Raw genomic sequence first — 20,355 nt, forward strand, 5'->3', positions numbered from 1 at the left:
TCAATCACTGTCTCTGCTTCCTGCCTGCCATGAACTGAGCAGATTTCCTTTGCCACACTCTTCCTCCATAATGTTCTGCCTCATCTTTGGCCCAGAAAACTGGAATCCAAAATGCACTTTTCTTCCTCTAAGCAGTTCTGGTTAGATATTTTGGTCACCATTATGATTTAGATAGGAGGTGTCCCCCCAAAACTAATCTGTGAGAAAATTCAAGAAAGTTTACAGTAAAATGATTGGGTTATGAGGGCCTTCACATTATCAGTGCCTTGATCCCCTGATAGGGTTTAACTGGGTGGTAACTATAGCAGGTGGTAGGTGGGTGGAGGAGCCTGGTGACTGGGGATTTGCCTTTGGAGTATATATCTTATCCATGGTGAGGGGAATCTCTGCTTCCTGGAGTGATGTGCTGACCTGCTTTCCTCCACCACACCCTCTGCCGTGATGTTCTGCCTCACCCGGAGACCTGCAGAATGGAGCTGGCTGGGATGGAATGAACCTCTGAAACCAGGAGAGCCACACAAACTTTACCTCTTTAAAATTTTTCCTGTCAGGTGTTTTGATCTCAGTGATGAAAAACTGACTAAAAGAGTCACAGTAGTGAGAAGCTGACTAAGGCAAAGATCAAAGCAATAGTCAGATGCTGCAGGGAGCTGCTAGAGGCACACGGGATCCTTAGGTCCCTTCCCAGAGGGTGGAAGTTAGGAGGTCTCAGGGGGAAACCAGGGTTTGCTCTTCCCCATCCCAGCCCCCACCTTCACCTCCAAAGGGACTGCTGAGCAGCCAGCTCTTGTACTCTGGCTCCTCTAGTTCAGTGTGAAGGAGGTTCCTGCTGCAGACAACCACCATTTCTAGGCCCCACACTCAGCCAGGTTCTAAGGAGGAGGAAGGTGCTGGTTACACCTACAAGTGTATAGATAGGAAGGGGTGTGGCCTAGCAAGAAGGAAGTGTATGTTGGCAGACACTAGCAAGTGCACATCTCCAGATCCTGGGAGTGGCCATCCAGGTTTAAGGTGCTTATTACACATACATAGCAGCAGGGGGTATGGCTCAGGGGTAGAGCATTTGACTGCAGATCAAGAGGTCCCTGGTTCAAATCCAGGTGCCCCCTACTCAGGCTTACTTTTGATGCCCTCTCCTACACAGATACCTCAATTTCCTCCTCTTCTTCAGTACACACCAGATAAACATTCTCTTTACCACAAACAGCCAACACTGAGGCTCTACTATGGTTATTCTTAACCCCAAGTATGAAATAGAACCACCTGAACAGTCTATCAGAGCGCCATTTCCCAGGCCCCACTCTGCACTCATTTTAGCACAATATTTTACAGGGAGAGGTTTGTCTCTCGTCTTCTTTTGCTGTTCTGTGGACGGTGTTGTGATCCTAAAGTGGGAGACGCCAACTGGGACCTTGAAGGCAGAGCACTAGAATACCTGGAGAGAAGGACTGTGGCAACTTGCCCCTATGCTATGCCATGCCAAACCCACCTAATGGTACTTTCATGTGGAGAAAAAGAAACTTCTGGTTTAATTGCTCATTAGTGTCTTGTATTGATTTTTGGCTATTTGTGTATGCAGATGCACAGTCAAGTCTAATCCTACACACAACCCCTACCCAACCCACACTCATGGCTGTCCCCTCTCAAGGTCTTAGAACCTGCGAAGTCCTTACTCACACCTCTCCTCATTTCTACTTCTTCTTCTTGCTCTAACTGAACCTATTCATTATCCTCATGTTGACCCTCTTCTCCTCCGTCTCTCTCTAGGCCATGATCCTAGGCAACCTTGTGGCTCTCCTGTTTGTGTACCCATTATGGACCCTACAGTTGCCACTCTGTGAGGCCTTTGCCTGTGGCCTCTTTCCCTTCCTCAAAGCTCTCTTCTTCCATGGATTCCATTGCCAGTAGCCATTTCCACCTTTGCTCTGGGGTCCTCAGTCTTTGCTGGAGTAGAGCACAGAAACAGACAAAGGGTGCCCTGACAGTCTGTGGCAGAGTGACCTCAACTAGCATCCTCTGTTCATGAGAAATCTTTTATTCCTTTCTATTTCACCTCATCTCCATTTCCCACAGTGCCAAGTTCATAGTTTGTCTTTGCTCCAAGTTGTGAACATCACTCTGGTCCTTTGCTCTCTTTAGGAGACCTTTGTTCCTTCTTTGCTGGGAAGACAAGAGCCATGTGATGTGAGGCCTTCAGCATCTTCATGCTGTTCTGACTTCACCTCTTCCTGCCTGTCTATGAGGAGAAAATAATCTGTCTCCTCCTCCCCAGAGCACGCCCTGGGTTCCTGGTCTACTCTCACTGCTTTCCCTGGGATAATGCTCCATCACATGGACTGGGTTCCACATATGAGAAGGACCAAGGAAAGCTTCCTAGTGGAAGGGCAGTTGGTGACAGGAGAGTGCAGAGGTCAGAGAGACAGAGCTGGCTGGGCTCCTCCAATCAGCATGTGTCAATTTATGTAAAGGGTATCAAGTGCATCATATTTTTCAGAATGGGGGATATATCTCAAGGGTAGAGCATTTGACTGCAGATCAAGAGGCTCCTGGTTCAAATCCAGGTGTTCCCTGTTGGTACAAAATCCAGGTGTCCCCTGTTGGGACAAAGACTGAGGACCCCAGAGCAAAGGTGGAAATGGCTACCTTCCTGATGTAACACTCTCCTTACTAGAAAGGCCTTTGGTCATCCTCCCCACTCTCCCAGCCTGTGCTGACTTCTCAGGTGTCCCTTCTCTGTATATTAAGTTTATCACCTCTGTGGCTATAGCCTGTACTCACCTCAAGCTTGGAGATACTTCTCTATGTTCCCAGAGGCTAGAACACTCTCCACTCCCTGTGCTCTGTGCTCAGTCAAATGTCTCAGGCCCAACAATCAAGAGAGACAGAAATCACACAGTGAATTCTAGTGGGGATATTTACTAGGGAAAAATAGAGAAAGTAGGGTAAGAATCAAGGATTAAAAATAAACTGCTAAATATTCACTGGCTTGTGGGGCCCAATCAAAGATATACCTGGAAAGAGGACTCCTCTGAAGCTGGGTTCAGCCAGAATGGGGACAGTGTGTTTGTGGCACACATCCTGGCTGCCCCAGCCACACATGGTCACAGCCATCAGGCAATTAGGACATAGCCCTCGGGGACACAATGAGCCACTTGCAAGTGAGGCCTCAACTGCAATGTCCCCTGAAAACCATGAGAACCAAGCATCTGGGAGGGGAGGGAGACTGGTGGGCAGGGGTGGTGATCGTGGGTCTCCCTGGGACTTCGAGGCCAGCAAGGACTTCATTCCCTGGGTGTGTGCCTGCGAAATCCAGCAGCCTTGTGTGAGTGCGCCAGGGACCACCCAGCAGCAGGAAGCAGGAAAGCAAAGCACACTGGGGTACCAGGAGCACAGGCCTTCTCTCCTGAATCATCCCTTTAGTGCCCCACTGACCACAGCCATCAACATGCTGCTCATGGGAAGGAGCCACACAGAAAGAACCAATTGAGGAAAAATGAGAAACTCCAGAGCCTTCCAGTAAAGCATGAGCCCAGAAACAGACTAGATCAACTGTGGCCAGAGCGCCCTTCCTTTAGACCATGAAAATCATTAAGGTGGTGCTGAGTATGTGTTCTCAGTTTGACCAAAGTGTTCCTTGGAAAATCACAGAAATGTAATATGTCCAAATACTTATAATTGAGTTAGGAAAGCAATGGTAGAATGATTTGTGATCATGGTTTTTGGAAAATGGAATCAAATACATAGGAAACCCATGAGGTTTTTTTTTTTTAAAGAAAGCTATATTGACAAGAGCATTAGCAACCTGAACTAAAAGACACTGAGACTGTATGGGAAGGGAAAAGATCTCTTGGCTTCTAACATTCTATGCAAGGGAAGCAAGCTGAGAAGACTGCTTAGTCATCAAGGCACTTATTTTCCATTGACTTCTTCAGAAACTACAAAGGAGAATGATGAAAAGGGGGGGTTCTCTGAAGGTGGAGCCAGGCAAGCTGTTATGCAGAACTTCTGAACTGGAACCACTCCCAGGTAACAGAATCAGGACCTAATCAGGGAACCTTCCCTAATCCCTGATGGGTATTGTTTCCATCACTGAGTTTTGAAGTGGTTATTTATGTATTATGATTGGGAATGTGCTGGAAAATACCGAAACTGGTATCTAGAAGGGAGTGCAAGTTGTAACATCAGATTAAAAAATGGTATGACCACTTTTCCCAGGAATTTGTATTTCTGTGAGGTTGCTGCACTTTCACTTTTCCCAATTTTTGTGCTGGAATTTTTATTGAAGGAAGTCTGCTTTTTCCACTATGTTTGGGGTTTGCAAAGGACAAAAATATTGTTTTTTAAGTTCATAGATCTTTGATACAGAGAAACCTCTTCTGGATTTAATGTAGATCATTAGATCATAGACTTTCTCTCACTGGACAAACACGGCATGTTGTGTGGCAGTGTTGTGGAAGTAGTGATACAGCCATGACCCTGCCTTTCTCCCTCCAATACATCTGAACTTCTGAGTGAGAGGAGAGGCAATTCATTTACTGAAAGAATGGAGAATGTGCATAAATCAGACTGGGTAGGAAAGAGCCTGAAGACAAGTGAGAGTCCCCTGGGGACTGGAAGGTGACCTCTGGCCTGCAGCAGGGTCTCTTGTGAGGCTGTGGTGCACGTGCAGTTTCCATCAGGGAGGAAGGAATAGCACTCAGTGCACCATGGAGTCCTTGGGCGTGGGAACAGGTGACACATGCTAAGGGGAAACTCAGGCAAGGGGACATAGTTCAGGGGTAGAGCTATTGACTGCAAACCAAGGGTCCCTGGTGCAAATCCAGGTGTCCCCTGCTAGTAATATCTTTTCTCTTTCTCTCTTTCTTTCTCTCTCTCTTTCTTTCTTTCTTCCTTTCCTTTCCTTTTCTTTCTTTCTTTTTTTTTTTTTTTTTTTTTTTGCAAACCTACACTGGTCTTTTCTCTGGTCAGGGTTCTCCTTGCCATTCACCCTCAGCACCACCCTTCCTAAGGCTTGTGTCAGTTGTCTCTGGTGCCATCAATTACTAAGCTCTTGTTACCAATGACCTCTGTGTTTTTCTTAAGATCTTCCTTAGTCGCTCTGTAAAGTTGACATTATGGAGCAACATATTGCTGAATCACAGTTATCTAAACTGAATTTGCATCAGAATTACAAGCTGACCTTACTAAAAATAGAGGCCTTTCCTGTCTTTCTGATTAGTTCAACGTGGAATCATAAAATTTTAATGGGGGAGGGGACAGTCTGCAGTCAAATGCTCTATCCTCTGAGCTGTGCCCCCTTGACTGACTGGGTTCCCCTTAGCATGTGTCACCTGTTCCCACGCCCAAGGACTCCATGGTACACTGTGAGTGCTATTCCTTTCTCCCTGATGGAAAATGCACGTGCACCACAGCCTCACAAGAGACCCCACTTCGGGCCAGGAGGTCACCTTCCAGTCCCTAGAGGACTCTCACTATCCCTTGCTAATGTCTATCCTAACTTCCAGTACTTCTAATTGGCAGGAGAATGATATTGGAACTTGTAGATGATGTTCCAGGATATGATGCACGTGAAGGTCTAACACTAGTAAGTACACATGTGAAGGTGGTAAAATCCAGGGTGTGGCTACCCAGGTTTAGAGTGCTTATTAGACAAACATAAAGAACAGGGGGTATAGCTCAGGGGTAGAGCATTTGACTGCAGATCAAGAGGTCCCTGGTTCAAATCCAGGTGCCCCCTCTTTTTGCACTCAATGAACACAGTGTTCTGTTTACAGCTTTTTTCCTACCACACTGATTCAGCTGTGAATATGGAGAGAGGAGAGGCACCTAGGTGTTCACTACCATACTTCCTGACACCTTCAAAGGTGAGTCAGTGCTCATGGGTCCTGGGACAGAGAATATTTTAAGAAGTGACCCAAACAATTGTGGAGTGCATATGCTGATTTCTGCATGGCGGCCTCACAACCTGGAGACCCGGGAGGAGCAGATGGGTCAGCTCTGGTCTAAAGACAGTCTCGGGGCCCAGTTCAGAATTATTTACACTTCTGCTCACCCTGCTTTATAACACACTCCAAGGACCCACATTCACACCGCTCTCTGGAATTGGCTGGATGAAGTAACTTTGGCATGTGTCTTCAGCTCCCAGTACAGGCACCAGAGTCAGCTGAGATCCTACTCCAGCCAGGTCACCAGACAGTGGTGGGTCAATCTGTCCTTATAGTAAAACCCTCCAATCAGGGGTTTGACAAATCCCTCTTTCTCAGCAGCCTCATGTTTTCGTCTTTAGGTTCAACTTGTTCCATAAGGCCCCTACACTTGGAGTGGCAGTGGGCTGGGCTCAGAGTCTCCTGATTTAGGTGTCAATCACATCCAAAAACGCCTTCATGGCACCATCCCATAGGTGACTGGTTGAACATCTGCCCACCACAGCCCACCCCAGCAGACACAGGAAATCACCCAGTACAATTGCTAATGCCTTTAGCTTGGCCAACTATGTCCCCAGGTAAGTCCATGAGTGCTGATCAACTACACAGAGAGGGAGGCTAGATGTGGGGCTCATCCTGGAGGTGATAGAGCCCAGATACTACAAGTGGGGCGAGGGGCTGCGGCCAGGGTTCATTCTGGAGGTGGGCGTGGCTCCTAACCAGGCTGGCCGAGGTCCTGGCCTGGCTTCCCTGGGTCCTGCCCAGTACATGAGCCTGGGTCTTCAGACTTCCCCGTCGGGCCAGGAGCTCCCTTCCACCCTGCCAACCATCGTCCCCTGGGTCTCGGCCAGCCTGAGGTGGGCTCCTCTCTAATCAGAGTGCCCTGACTAGAACCAGGAAGGGGTACAGGCAAAAGACCCTCAGGGAAGTGAAGGGATCGAGCACTGGTGAGTTGACCTGACGGTGATGAAAATGTAGGTGGTTCTGGGGGATGGAAAGGTAGAAGGCCAGATTCTACAGGAGAAAAGTTGGGTGAGACTTTTCCACAGTCCCCCAGGGACCAGAGAGCAGCAAGAGTGGCTTCAGGTGGATGGCTGATCCCACCTGCTCAAGGAAAGCAAATGGTGAGTTCAAAGGTCACCCTGTGTGTCCTGGCCCTTGTGTGCCTGTAAAGCTGGACTCTGACTGTATCAGGAGACTCTCTGACCTCTTGTCACTGAATTAGTGACAGAGATAAAAACAGAGCAAGGGCGGATCCTGTGGCTGCCGTGATGCCACACCTGGGGTGCTGGGAGCTCCCCAGATCTCCTGGAGTGAAATCAGCCTGTGATTAAGGCAGAGCGGGGCTTCGGGATGGCAGTGTGCATTTATGAGAGATTTGGAAAATTCAGATCATTCCCAGTCCTTCTAAGACTACAGAATCTCCCTCGTCAGCTGGGCTCACATTTAGGTCTTTAGTTCACCTGGAGTCTGACTTTTAGTAGAGTGAGGATTCTCATTTTTCATATGAAAAATAAGTTATTTCAGTACCATTTGTGGAACAATTTGTACTTCCACCATGAATTTGTAATTCCAGGTTTATTTTTTTTTTCACCAACTGTGTTGATCCCAGGACTAGGATCATGTAGCTCTACCACTGAGCTACAGCAGTGAACCTTTTCATTATTTTTAAATTTTGAGACAGGGTCTTACTAAGTTGCTCAGGCTGTCCTTGAACTTGCAATCTTCCTGCCTCAGCCTCCCAAGGAGGGAGTATCACAGGCATGTGCCCCAGCACCCACTGTAATTCTGCTTTCATGATGTAGTTCTCCCACATATTCATCGTCCCACCAGGGAAACCTTGAGAGTGGAAGTAGGTGCTCTTCAGAGCTATGCTGGGACTCAAGCACCAGCTGGACTGTGGGTCCAGGTGGAGCAGACACAGTGGCCCTTTCATCCTCAGGCTCCCCCCATGCATGGCCACACCTGCTGTCCCACCCACTCGTCTGTCTCTTCCTATGCCCACTAGGTTAGTTATCTTCCCTTGATTAGTCTCACAGCTGGTAGCACAAGTTCTACCCATTCATTTTGATATCTGAAAGTGCATGGCTGTTCTTAAATTTCTTCTGTTCTTAATTTTATACTGTTTCTTCAAGTTCTGCTAAAACTTGCAAAACCATTTTAGTCTTTGCTGAAATTACATGGACAAAAATAATGAAATTAGAGATTAACATTTTTATAATATTGAGATCCTCTTTCATGAATATGGTATCATCTCCATTAATTCAGGTTTCCTTTATGCAACTCATTAATATTTTATATTTTTGTTCATAAAGAACAATATATACATGTATTACTTTATTTCTTGTTATCATATGGTTTTTGGTTTTGTTATGAATAGAATTTTTTCATTAATTCCTTATTTAATTGATTACTGTTGATACATGAGGAATGATTTCATTGGTCTAGGCTGATTTTCTATTGAGCGATCTTGCCAACTATCTTGTTAGTTCTAGTATTAGTTCATTTTTGTTGCTAAAACAAAGTACCTGAGACTGGATAATATATTAAGAAAAAAGGTTTATGTAGCTTACAGTTTGAATGATGGCACCTTAGGACTTGGTTCCCAACCTCCAGAGAGTTAGCAGAGAAAACAGTGGATGACTATGTAGGTAGCCTGGATGTGGCGCCATGACTGAAAAGGTGCTAATGAGAGGCTGCACAGAAGTAGGGATGTAGCTCAGGGGTAGATCATTTGACGGCAGATCAAGAGGTCCCTGGTTCAAATCCAGGTGCCCCCTACTTTGTCAGACTTTTAATCACTGAGGTGCATCCAGTGTCCTCTCAGGAAAGGACCAAGGAGGAAAATGATGAACCAGATCAAACTCTTCGTTCTATGACATCTTGAGGTGCTGACTCAGTAGCCCTAGGTGCTCTGTAAGGTTCACTATGGAGGGACACCTTGCGATGTGCAGCAGGTGCTTTTAGCCCCTGAGTGAGGGTCGGAGGAGGGGCTGCAGGCACAGACAGTGGCCAGGTGGTGGAGGGGGACCACTGTGGGGAGGTGTGGCAGGTTGGAGGAGCTGTGGGTGAGGAGAAGGAGACCAGCTGTGGAGGCAGAGCCCTGCGGGGGTGCTGGAGGCCATAGGGAGGCCTGGCCCTCCTGCAGGAAAGCTGGGCACCGAAACAGGCTCCTGAGGCCAGTCGGGGTGTTGAGCGCAAGGCCCCGTCTAAGGAGCAGGTGGGCAGGAGGGGATTCGCAGGCACAGGCCCCCTGTGCGCACTTCCTTTGCTCACTGGACATGGTTTAGAAAACAGTGTGCTTTCCTCCCCCAGGTCCCCAATGCTGCATCTTCCTACAAGGAGGGGCCAGAAGGGACCGGGTCACTTTGTTCCACTCCCTGGCTTTCTCCTGCCCCCGAGGAGGTCACCTCTTTACATACATTCATAGTGCTCAAGTATCTTCCTGGCCAGAGCAGAAAACATTGTGTCACTGTCCTCATGATCTTTGCTTCAGCCTCCCTGACCCCCCGTAGCTCTCCAACTCCATATGCTGTGCCCCTTGAGATGGTGGCTCTTACTCTGCATCCTTGGTCCCCCAGGGTCTTTGGTCTCATGGTGGAGCCTCTAGGGGAAAGGTCCATAGAGAGGAGAGGCCAGTCCACTTCAGTGCATCCTGCAGGCCTGAACTGTCAAATGACCAGTCCTGTGTCAGGTCGTCCCCTACCAACTGAGCTGGGCTGTTGGGTTGGGGCCAAAGGGAGTCCTGGTGTCTCTGGGAAGGGGTCACCATTCAAAGACCAGGGCTAGAAGCCGAGAAGACAGAAGGGCAGAGAGTGAAGCTGCAGGGCAATCCCTAGGAACAGCACGGCACACGGGGGAGGAGGGGGAGGAGGAGATGGACTCAGAGGGCAGGAGAGGGTGAGGCAGCTGCTCAAACAGCAGTCTCCACACTGACGTCCCCACAGTCGGGAGGTCACAAGTGCTGGCTGGGAGGTTTCTAGAAGTTGTGGGATAGGCCGATGGGGAAGAATGGGGAAGTTGACAGCTTGAGCAAGGCCAGTCTATATGGTGATTAGTTCATTAGAAAGGAGGGGACCTTGTAAGACTTCCTGGATCCTTGGGAGTAGAACTTCAGAGTAAAAGAGACAAAACCTACACACTAATGTCCAGGCCCAAGTAGGATTGAATATGGGGCCCCACAGGTCCCATTCATGGACGTCTATTCTAAAAGCAAAAACAAAGAGAATTAACTCAAAGGCTGTGGACACCACACCTATGATGTGTGTCAATCTAGATCACTCCCGAACAAAGTTAATAAGTGAAGAGGAGCAATCACAGTCGGTGGATCTCACATACACAGCTTTATAAAACACAGACTGGCATACCTATAAGAACAACATATTTCTTTTGAGAAGTACAGAGAAAGTATAATCCTCAAGCTCTGACACAATACACATTCTATCAAAATACGCTAATCATCACCAAATAGATAGCAGGGAAACTATATTACAAAATCCATTTGGAAATTCAGTAGAAAATTCACATCAGCCCGATATCCCAGAACACTATGGCAAGAGAAGGTTGTGCCATCAAAAGGCCCACACATAAGAGTGGAAGAAAAATCCATCTCAACAGATCATAAAATCCAACACAGGAATACAAAAAATATGATGTAACAAGGTCACATATTGCCTCCAAATGTTCATAATTCACCAACAACTGAATTCAAGGATACCAAAGTGGATTAAATAGGGGATAAAAAAACTCAAAAGAATGTTAAAAATGATAAATGAATTCCAAGAGAACACAAAGAACCAACTGAATAAATTAAGGAATTCAGTACAAGATAAAAATGAGAAATTCAATAAACAAATAAGAGATCCTGAAAAACCAAACTGATCTTGGAAATGAAAGACTATAAATCTAATAAAGTGTTTAGTTGGAAGTCTCTGTAATAGGGTAGAATCTCAGACCAGGATACAAAGTGGCCAGCCTTGATCGTTCAGACCATATTAAAGAAAGGAAATAAATGCCATAACCAACACATGAGACTGATATGGATTTTCAGGTACAGGAGGCATTCAGAACCTCAAATAGACAAGATCAGAAATTAATCTGTGCATGACAAATGATAATAAATATGACTAACATGCAGAACAAGGGTAGAATTTTAAAATCCTCAGGAGACAAATGTCAGGTTACACTTAGAGGCAAGCCCATCAGAATTATTTTTTTATTTCTTGGCACCAACTATAAAACCCAGGAGGGCTTGGAGTGATGTGTTGCAGGTACTGAAAGAAAATGACTGTTCACCAAGATTGCTAGAGCCAACAAAGGTATCCTTTAGAATAAAGAAGAAATTAAAACCTTCCAAGATAAGCAGAAACTACTAGAACTCATGACCACTATGTTGGCACTATAGAAAATATTTAATGAATACTACATACAGAAAATATCAATAGCAAACCTCACATCTTGCAAATGAACTAATCTCATTTGTTAAGAAAAATACACCAGGGGCTGGGGATGTGGCTCAAGCGGTAGCGTGCTCGCCTGGCATGCGTGCGGCCTGGGTTTGATCCTCAGCACCACATACAAACAAAGATGTTGTGTCCGCTGATAACTAAAAAATAAATATTAAAAAATTATCTCTCTCTCTCCCCCTCTCTCTTTAAAAAAAAAAAGAAAAATACACCAAACTCTGTATCAAAGATTGTATACTTTCTCTTATATGTGATAGATACAGAGGAAAAAGGAAAATAAAGTTGGGAGTATCTCCTGAAAATTGAAAGGAAATCAACAGAATAGAGGAAAGGAACCAGGAGGAAGAAGAAGATGATGGAAAGGGGAAATACTGAAGAATGATATTTGTCAAGATGTATTGCACACAAGATCCCTAGATCCCCTTCTCAGAGGGTCGGGTTAGGGGTTCTCAGGAAGAAACCAAAAATGTTTGCTCTTGTGCATCGCAGACCCCACCCTGACCTCTCCAGGGTCTGTTGAGCAGCAGCTCTAATGATCTGGCTGCTTAAATTGAGAGTGAAGAAGGTTTTAGCTGTAGACCTCCAAGATTGTTATGCCCTACTCCCATCCAGGTTCTAGGGAAGAAGGGAACTGGTTATACCTACACTTGTGTACACAGGAAGGGGCATGGCCTAACAGGAAGGAAGCCTATGAAGGCAGACACTAGCAAGTGCACCTCTCCAGGTTGAGAATCCAGGGTGTGGCCATCTAGATTTAAGGTGCTTATTACATACACATGACAGGAGGGGGTATAGCTCAGGGGTATAGCATTTGACTGCAGATCAAGAGGTCCCTGGTTCAAATCCAGGTGCCTCCTTGCTAGAATCTCTTTTAGATGTCAGGGATACTATTTTCTGAAGTAGTAAATGACAAGGAGTCACATAATAATGACCCACGTCATCTATATAAGCTCTTATCCCCCTGCAGTGTCACAGGCATGAACAATATATACCCTTGTGCTATGGATTCTGCTCAGATCATACCTGTGTCCTCCTCTCCAGAAGGACACTGCTTTAGGGCAGGCTATGAGGTTACTCCAGGTCATGGCTGGTCATGCTCTGTCACAGGCTGTCCTCCAAGGCAATGACCATGAGGCTCCCTCATTGCATGGACATCCAGCCTTCTGAGTTGTGTGGGGTTGAGGAGTCCAGCTTTTCCTTAAGCAAATCCTCCTTGTGACTTCTCCAGGAAGGTCCCCCTGAAGCCTGAGCAGGGGCTCCTTTCTCTCTGAGATCTCTGTGGAAACATTTTGTTCCTGAGTTTTTCTTCTGTTTAAACCAAGATTTTTTGAGGAACAAGGACTATATCTTCCCTGTGTCTCTGACCTCGACATGGATGACAGGATCTAGCACCTAACAAGCTCCATGATTGTGTGTTGAGGGAATGAGTGATGGAGTGAAATACTGAGCCCCCTCCTTGAGGCCTTGAAGTATGGTGGAGGCTCTCCCTGGGCTGAGTGTGAGATTCATTGAAGACCACGCCCAGCAGCTCTTGTCTGATCACTGTGTGTGGACTTAGGGGAATGCTGGGGTCAGGTGTGCTTTCCAGGTGCACAGGTGGATCCACCAGCTCAGTCTGAGGTGGGAGAGGAGCTGAGAGGGGGCTTGTTAAGGTTGGAGACGCAAGAGAGGAGAACAGACTTCAGTGGAGAAAGCTGTCACTTGCTAGAACATGCATAGAAAACTGCATTATAAATCACAGTAGCCTGGGTGCACTGCCCTGGATAAAGAGGAGCTAATGAGAGGTTCCACTTAAGTGGGGGTATAGCTCAGGGGTAGAGCATTTGACTGCAGATCAAGAGGTCCCTGGTTCAAATCCAGGTGCCCCCTCATTTATGAACTACCTAGTAGCTATCTTAACCAGTACCTCTTTGGTGGGTCATGAGCATTGCTTAGGATTTATAGAAACTACCTTAGATCCTGCTTCTCAGAGCTGCAGGACCTGGGGTCACAATGATGCTCCCTTTATTTATAGGGCCTATGTCCTCAAGCCTACTACCCTACTATCATCACCCAAGAGCCCCAAGGTCACCTTGACTTGGAGTCCCCCACCTCATGAGTGCAATGCACACAGTAGGTCTCAGAAGCCACCTGGAGCGCCCTTCCCACCTCCCTGTGCTTCTTCTTCTCTTTCATCCCTACACACCCCACCTTCATCCCATGCTCACAGTCAAGGAGAAATGGCACTGGTTTTGGTCCAGAGCTGGCCACTGGGTGATGAGATGTGTTTCTGCATTCCCAGGTCCCTAACTAGCAGTCTACGGTGGGGGATGGGGCTGAGACTGTGCTAACAAGGACAAGCAAAATGAGGAGGTGAAGGCCTGAAGGAGGCTGCAGATGTCAGGAGGGTTCCCATCCAGTTACAGTCAGTGCTCACTGAATTTCACTGGTTTCAGAACACTGTTTTCTACTGGGTTTGGTGTTGTCTCACTCTTATATTGCTAAGGCCTTGCGATGTGAGGTTAGATTATTTATTTGGTACCTTTCTATTCTTTTAAAGTATGAGCTCAATCCTGTGAACTTTCCTTTGAGAACCGCCTCCATACTGTGTCAAAGGTTTTGATATGTTGTATCATTATTCTCGTTTTCCTCTAAGAATTTTTAAATTTATCCTCTGATTTGTTCTGTTATCCATTCATCATTTGAAAGTGTATTATTTAGTAACCAGGTCTTAGAGTAGTTTCTATTTTTTAACTTATTGTTGATTTCTAATTTTATTCCATTATGATCTTATAGAATTCAAGGTATTATCTCTGTTTTTTTTTTTTTTTTTTTTTTTTGTATTTGTTAAGATTTGCTTTGTGACTGAAATATGGTCTGTTTTAGAAAATGTCCTGGGTGGTGCTGAGAAGAAAGTCATTGATGGATGAAATATTCTATAAATGTCTGTTAAATCCAAATTATTGTTTTAGTTCTGTAGCAACTTTATTTAGTTTGTGTTTGAATGATCTGTCCAGGCATGAGAGAGGTGTGTAATTGTCTCCCAGTATTATGTATTGTGGTCTACTTGTTTCACTTTTAAATGATTTTTTTTTTAGTTTACAGGACAATAGAATCTCTTTGATCCTTAATGTTGAGAAGGGTTTGTTTGCTGTACAGAGATACTCCATTGTTTTGGGGCATCAATATTTATGATCATTATCTCTTGTTTTTTGATTCCCTTAAGCATTATGAAATGACCTTCTTTGTTTCTTCTGATTAATTTTGGCTTGGAATCCACTTTATGTGAAGTGAGAATAATAACCCCTCCTTCTATGGATGCAAATGCCAGTGGCCATTTCCACCTTTGCTCTGGGGTAGCCAGTCTTTGCTGAGGTAAACTATACAGCCAGACAAAAGATGCCATGCAAATCTGTGGCAGTGTGGCCTTGACTAGCACACTCTGTTAGTGAGAAATTTTTTTTTTCCTTCCAATTCACTTCTCCTCCATTTCCATAGAGCCAGGTTCATTGTTTGTCTTTGTTCCAAGTTGTGAGCAACACCCTGATCCTTTGCTCTCTTTGGGAGACCTCATTTTCTTCTTAGCTGGGGAGACCAAGGCCATGTGATGTGAGACCCCCAGCATCCTCATGCTCTTCTATCTTTAACTCTTGTCTGTCAAATCTCAGAGAAGGAAAAAAACCTGTCTCCTCCTCCCCAGAGCAAACCATGTGTTCCTGGTCTACCCAGAGTGAGATGGCCCTACATCTCAGCAGGATGGTTACCATGGTGGACACTGAGGATTCCACGTGTTGGTGAGGATGTGTGACCGCACCCACGTTCACCCTGCTGGTGCAGTGGAATCTGGTGTGACCAGTCAGACCCCTGTCTGGCATCGTCGATACTGAAAACATGAATTCCCTATTATGGAGCAGTTCTGTTCCTAGATATAGACCCCAGAGAGTGTCCATGCACATGCAGGAACATCCAGCAGCATTGCCCTCAGGAGCCCACACTGGATACACATGGAATGTCTGTTGTCAGTGGGACAGACAGACAAATCATGCTGCAGTCAGCCATGGAACACAGAGCAGGAATGGAAAACAATAAATGATTGTGACAGTGGACAGATGTGGATGGATCTTATTGTCATGAGGAGGGTTATGAGGTCATGACTCAGAGTATCTTGTGTCTGATTCCATGTAGATGCAGCTGCACAGCAGGCCAACTCATCCACGCTGATGTTCTTGGGAGGAGGCAATGATAAGGAGGGAGTCCACAGGAGCCTCTGAGTGCTAGAGGCTGAGTCTTCATTCTGGTGGTTACACGTGTGCATGCATGTAAACCTCCATCAACCTCTCCATGATAACTCACATACTTTATTGAATATGCTATACTTCCTTAAAATAAATAAAAAGGAAACATGTCAATTACATTTTCATTTCTTGAACATCTCATTTGATTCACTCATAATATCTATATGTTCATTTTGGTAATCTTTGCTCCTCTATTCAGATTAGAATTCTCTCTTATGAAAGATACTCTGATTTATTCAAATAGTTTCATATTTGGGGACTTTGCAGGTTGAATTCCATTGTTTATTGGTTCTCTTTACTCAGTGAATGGAGCTGGTTCCTTGTGAGCCTATGTGTTCAGCAAACAGTAGGAAGAACTTAGTACGTGCTGTTTGAAGTGTTCTACATGGATTAAGCCTTTTAGTCTACAAGCAACCCAACAAGTGTGCACTCTTATTATCTCCATTTTACAGGTTCAAAATGAGGAACAGGGAGAGTGTCCTGCCCCTAAAACTAAAACCCAGGCTGTCAGCCTTCAGAGTCAAAGCTGCAGGCATCTATGTTACCCTGCTCCTGCCAAGCTGCTGAGAGCATGTCCTGCTCCTTGAGCTCTCTTGGTGTTGGTTCTTCAATATTCAGATTCCTAAATTTACTTCCACGTCTGCATCATTCTCAGTGTATATTAACTGGAGAAGAAGTTGGAAGGGTTATCATTTGTTGTAGATTTTAATTTTGTAGAACGTGCTCTGAACTGAGCATTGGGAGGAAGTCAGTCCCAAATGTGAAGAAGTGTGTCAGAGCAGACACCTGTATCACCGGAGTGTGTTCTGGTAGGTCCCACCATGAAGGCGCAGAATTTGGCTGTGAGGGACATTCTAGCATCTAGTGCTTCTCCAGGATGCTACCTGCACAGGGCCCCAAAGCTGGGAAGACACAGGCTGAGGACTGTTGTGGAGGGGAGGCTGTCTGTTGTAGGCAGCAGAGTGATGAGTTTCCTCTGACCCAGGCCTGGCAGCTGCCAAGAGCTCCCATCCTGAAGTAGTGACTCACATGTCACAGGTTGTCTCAAGTGGCTGTAGGACTTAGGTACATAATGAAGCCTGCTACTTTTATAAGTAGCAGGGGGTATAGCTCAGGGGTAGAGCATTTGACTGCAGATCAAGAGATCCCTGGTTCAAATCCAGGTGCCCCCTACTCAGGCTGAATTTTGGCCTTCCCTTATTAAGGGATAAGCTGGTACCTAAACTGTGCATTAATCCATCTGATGGATGAACCATTTGGCTGCACTCACTGGGTGGTAATTGTAGGTAGCTGGGGTATACCTGGAGGAAGTAGCCACTGGGATGCCACTGGGATATCACTGGGGTTTAAATTTAGTTCCTGGAGGCTCAATCACTGTCCCTGCTTCCTGCCTACCATGAACTGAGTAGATTTCCTTTGCCACACTCTTTCTCTATGATACTCAGCCTCATCTGTGGCCCAAAATACAGGAGTCAGATAACCATGGACTGACCCTCTGAATTTATGAATCTAAAATCAACTTTTATTTTTTAAAAGGGGTTCTTGTGAGGTATTTTGGTCACCATTATGATTTACATATGAGGTGTCCCCAAAAAGACAATGTGTGAGAAAACACAAGAAGGTTTACAGGTGAAATGATTGGGTTATGAGAACCTTAACATTATCAGTGCATTGATCCCCTGATAGGGTTTAACTGGTTGGTAACCGTAGTAGTTGGTGCGCGGTGAGAGGAGGTGGGTGACTGGGGGCTTGCCTTTGGGGTATGTATTTTGTCCATGGTGAGGGGAATCTTTCTCTGCTTCCTGGAGTGATGTCCTGACCTGCTTTCCTCCACCACACCCTCTGCCATGACGTTCTGCCTCACCTGGAGACCTGCAGAATGGAGCTGGCTGGAATGGAATGAACCTCTGAAACCACGAGCGCCACACAAACATTACCTCCTTAAAAATTTTCTTGTCAGGTGTTTTGGTCTCAGTGATGAAAAACTGACTAAAAGAGTCACAGTAGTGAGAAGCTGACTAACACAAGCACAGATCAAAGCCATAACTCAAACCTGTCTCTGACTCAGATCCTGCAGGGAGCTGCTAGAGGCACACAGGATCCCTAGGTCCCTTCCCAGAGGATGGAAGTCTCAGGGGAAAACCAAGGTTTGCTCTTGCCCATCTTGTGATCCTAAAGTGGGAGACGCCAACTGGGACCTTGAAGGCGGAACACTAGAATACCTGGAGGGAAGGACTGTGGCAACTTGCCCCTATGCTATGCCATGCCAATCCTGGACCATATAACTGTGCTTTCACGTGAAGAAAAGGAAACTTCTGGTTTAATTGCTCATGTGTGTCTTGTGTGGATTTTGGCTATTTGTGTGTTCAGATGCACAGTCAAGTCTCATCCTACACAAAATCTCAACCCAACCCTCACTCATGGCTGTTTCCTCTCTAGGTCTTAGAACCTGCAAAGTCCTTACTCACACCTCTCCTCATTCCTACCTCTTCTTCTTGCTCCTACTGAACCTCTTCATTATCCTCATGTTGACGCTCTTCTCCTCCATCTCTCTCATGGCCACGATCCCAGGCAACCCTGTGGCTCTCCTGTTTGTGTACTTTACAGTTGCCCCTCAGTCATGACTTCAGCTTCTCTGAGGTTCTTGCCTGTGGCCTCTCCCCTCCTCACAGCTCTTTTCTTTTTCCATGGATGGAAATGCTGATGGCTATTTCCACCTTTGCTTTGGAGTCTCCAGTCTTTGCTGGAGTAAAGAATGGAGCCAGAAAAATGGTGCCATGCAAATCTGTGGCAGAGAGACCTCAATTATCACCCTCTGTTAATGAACAAAGGTATAAATTATGTCATTATGTTCTTTTCTTCTTTTTTTTTACATAATTGGAGAGTATGTATCAGGAGTAGAGCATTTGACTGCAGGTCTCTTGTTCAAATCCAGGAGCACCCTGCAGTGTCACCTTCTACCTACCTGATTTAGCAGTCTCCTTATTAGAAAGGTTTTTGGTCATCTTCCCCACTCTCCAGAGTCTGTCCTGGCTTCTCCAGTGTGCCTCCTCAGCATATTGAGGAGGTATGGTCACTCCTTTCCACAGTTTTTCACCTCTGTGGCTGTAGCTTGTGCTCACCTGAAGCTTGGAGATATTTCTGTGCCTCTCAACAGGCAAGGGCACTATCCAATCCCTGGGCTTCTGTGCTCAGCCAAATGTTTTTCTGATTAGTTCATTATGGAATCATGAAAGTTTAATGGGGCTGAGAAAACCCTTGCCACTGTTCATCCTAGCATCCAATAATTCTAATTGGCAGGAAAATGGAAATTGGAACTTACACTTGTATTTTTAAATGACTTTCAGGATATAATACATAGAAGGTCAAACACTAGCAAATACACATGTGAAGGTGATAAAATCCAGGGTGTGGCCGGGAAGGTTTAGAATGCTTATTAGACATATATAAGCAGCAGGGGGTATAGCTCAGGGGTAGAGCATTTGACTGCAGATCAAGAGGTCCCTGGTTCAAATCCAGGTGCCCCCTCCTTTTGCCCTCAACAAACACAATGAAGAATTCAATTAAAATTGCTGGTAAATGGACTGAAATACAGAACATCATGTTAAGTAAAATAAGCCAGACTTAGAAAAATCAAGGAATGTTTCCTTTCCTATGTGGAAAGAAGGTGTGTAAGTATCAAATATTATAAGGATAAAGGGAAGATCAGTGGAGTAGATGAAGGAAACAGAGGGAGAGAGAATGGATGGGAAACAGGAGGATATAGGGAATGAATTAACAAAATCATGTTATATGTATATATAAATGGTACCACAGAGAATTTTGCCTTTATGTATGTAGAAAGCATCAATGAAAAAATAAGTGAGTGAAAAAAAAGATCAATAGAGTGGAGACAGGAGTATAAGGGAGGGTAAGAAGGGGAGATGAAATTGTAACCAAGTTTCATACATGTTTGATTTTCTCAAAATGAACACAACTTATGTATAACTTTAATGCACTAATGAAAAATAATAGAAAAAACTTTTTACCAAAGAGGGGTAGAGTTGACATTTGTGGGGAAAGAAAAAAAAAACCCCAAATTGCTTATTTCTAGTAGCCCTAAGAATTTCTAGAAAACCCCAGGCAGTATTTGATTCTGCAAGACTGCTAAATTATGATGTAAATTTAATTCACAGCTTCCCTGGTGTGACAATTTTGGGATCTCATCTGGAAAGTGAGATCCCAAGTATTGTCATGGAAATTCATAGGATTTGTAGAACCTGCAGGTTTCCTAATCAGAAGAGCTCCAACCCTCCCTGACAGCTGGAGGCCCTCCTGCTCTCCCGCTGAGCTGATCCTATTCCTCCTTTGCTTCTCCTCTTATCTCAGCCCTACTGCCTCTATCTTTTAATCAAGAACTTGAGAAAATTCCAGGTTGCCAACTCCAGAGTCACACCCTGCAGGTGGAGGTTTCAATGCCAAAATAATCACCAGACTATGCTTATTCATATCAGAAAATCAGAGGAATGTATATAGAAATGAATTCATGACAGCCTTGGAACAAGGAGAGAAGAAAGTAATGTTAAACTCCACCGAGTTTCGTATTGTTTTGATTCTGGGTTCAGTGTCCTACCTGGAGAAGCAGAAATTAGTTTTATTGTTGGCTCAACTTGTTAGTTCAAACTGAAAGTCAGAATATTTCAAAAACTGAGG

General features: G+C 45.3%; 7 non-coding genes across 7 annotated transcripts; all 7 read left to right on the forward strand.

The window, feature by feature from the left end:
• The first annotated feature begins 1,037 nt into the window (after nt 1-1,037).
• On the forward strand, nt 1,038-1,109 carry Trnac-gca (transfer RNA cysteine (anticodon GCA)). The gene has a single exon. It is a non-coding gene; the product is annotated as a tRNA-Cys (tRNA).
• Nucleotides 1,110-2,498: 1,389 nt separating this feature from the next.
• On the forward strand, nt 2,499-2,570 carry Trnac-gca (transfer RNA cysteine (anticodon GCA)). Its single transcript has one exon. It is a non-coding gene; the product is annotated as a tRNA-Cys (tRNA).
• Nucleotides 2,571-5,665: 3,095 nt separating this feature from the next.
• On the forward strand, nt 5,666-5,737 carry Trnac-gca (transfer RNA cysteine (anticodon GCA)). The gene has a single exon. It is a non-coding gene; the product is annotated as a tRNA-Cys (tRNA).
• A 6,437-nt stretch (nt 5,738-12,174) lies between these two features.
• Trnac-gca (transfer RNA cysteine (anticodon GCA)) lies at nt 12,175-12,246 on the forward strand. Its single transcript has one exon. It is a non-coding gene; the product is annotated as a tRNA-Cys (tRNA).
• A 940-nt stretch (nt 12,247-13,186) lies between these two features.
• On the forward strand, nt 13,187-13,258 carry Trnac-gca (transfer RNA cysteine (anticodon GCA)). The gene has a single exon. It is a non-coding gene; the product is annotated as a tRNA-Cys (tRNA).
• A 3,505-nt stretch (nt 13,259-16,763) lies between these two features.
• Nucleotides 16,764-16,835, forward strand: Trnac-gca (transfer RNA cysteine (anticodon GCA)). The gene has a single exon. It is a non-coding gene; the product is annotated as a tRNA-Cys (tRNA).
• A 2,284-nt stretch (nt 16,836-19,119) lies between these two features.
• Nucleotides 19,120-19,191, forward strand: Trnac-gca (transfer RNA cysteine (anticodon GCA)). The gene has a single exon. It is a non-coding gene; the product is annotated as a tRNA-Cys (tRNA).
• The last annotated feature ends 1,164 nt before the right edge of the window (nt 19,192-20,355 follow it).

The sequence above is a fragment of the Callospermophilus lateralis genome, chromosome 1, assembly GCF_048772815.1.
Source record: "Callospermophilus lateralis isolate mCalLat2 chromosome 1, mCalLat2.hap1, whole genome shotgun sequence".
Classification (NCBI taxonomy): Eukaryota; Metazoa; Chordata; class Mammalia; order Rodentia; family Sciuridae; genus Callospermophilus; species Callospermophilus lateralis.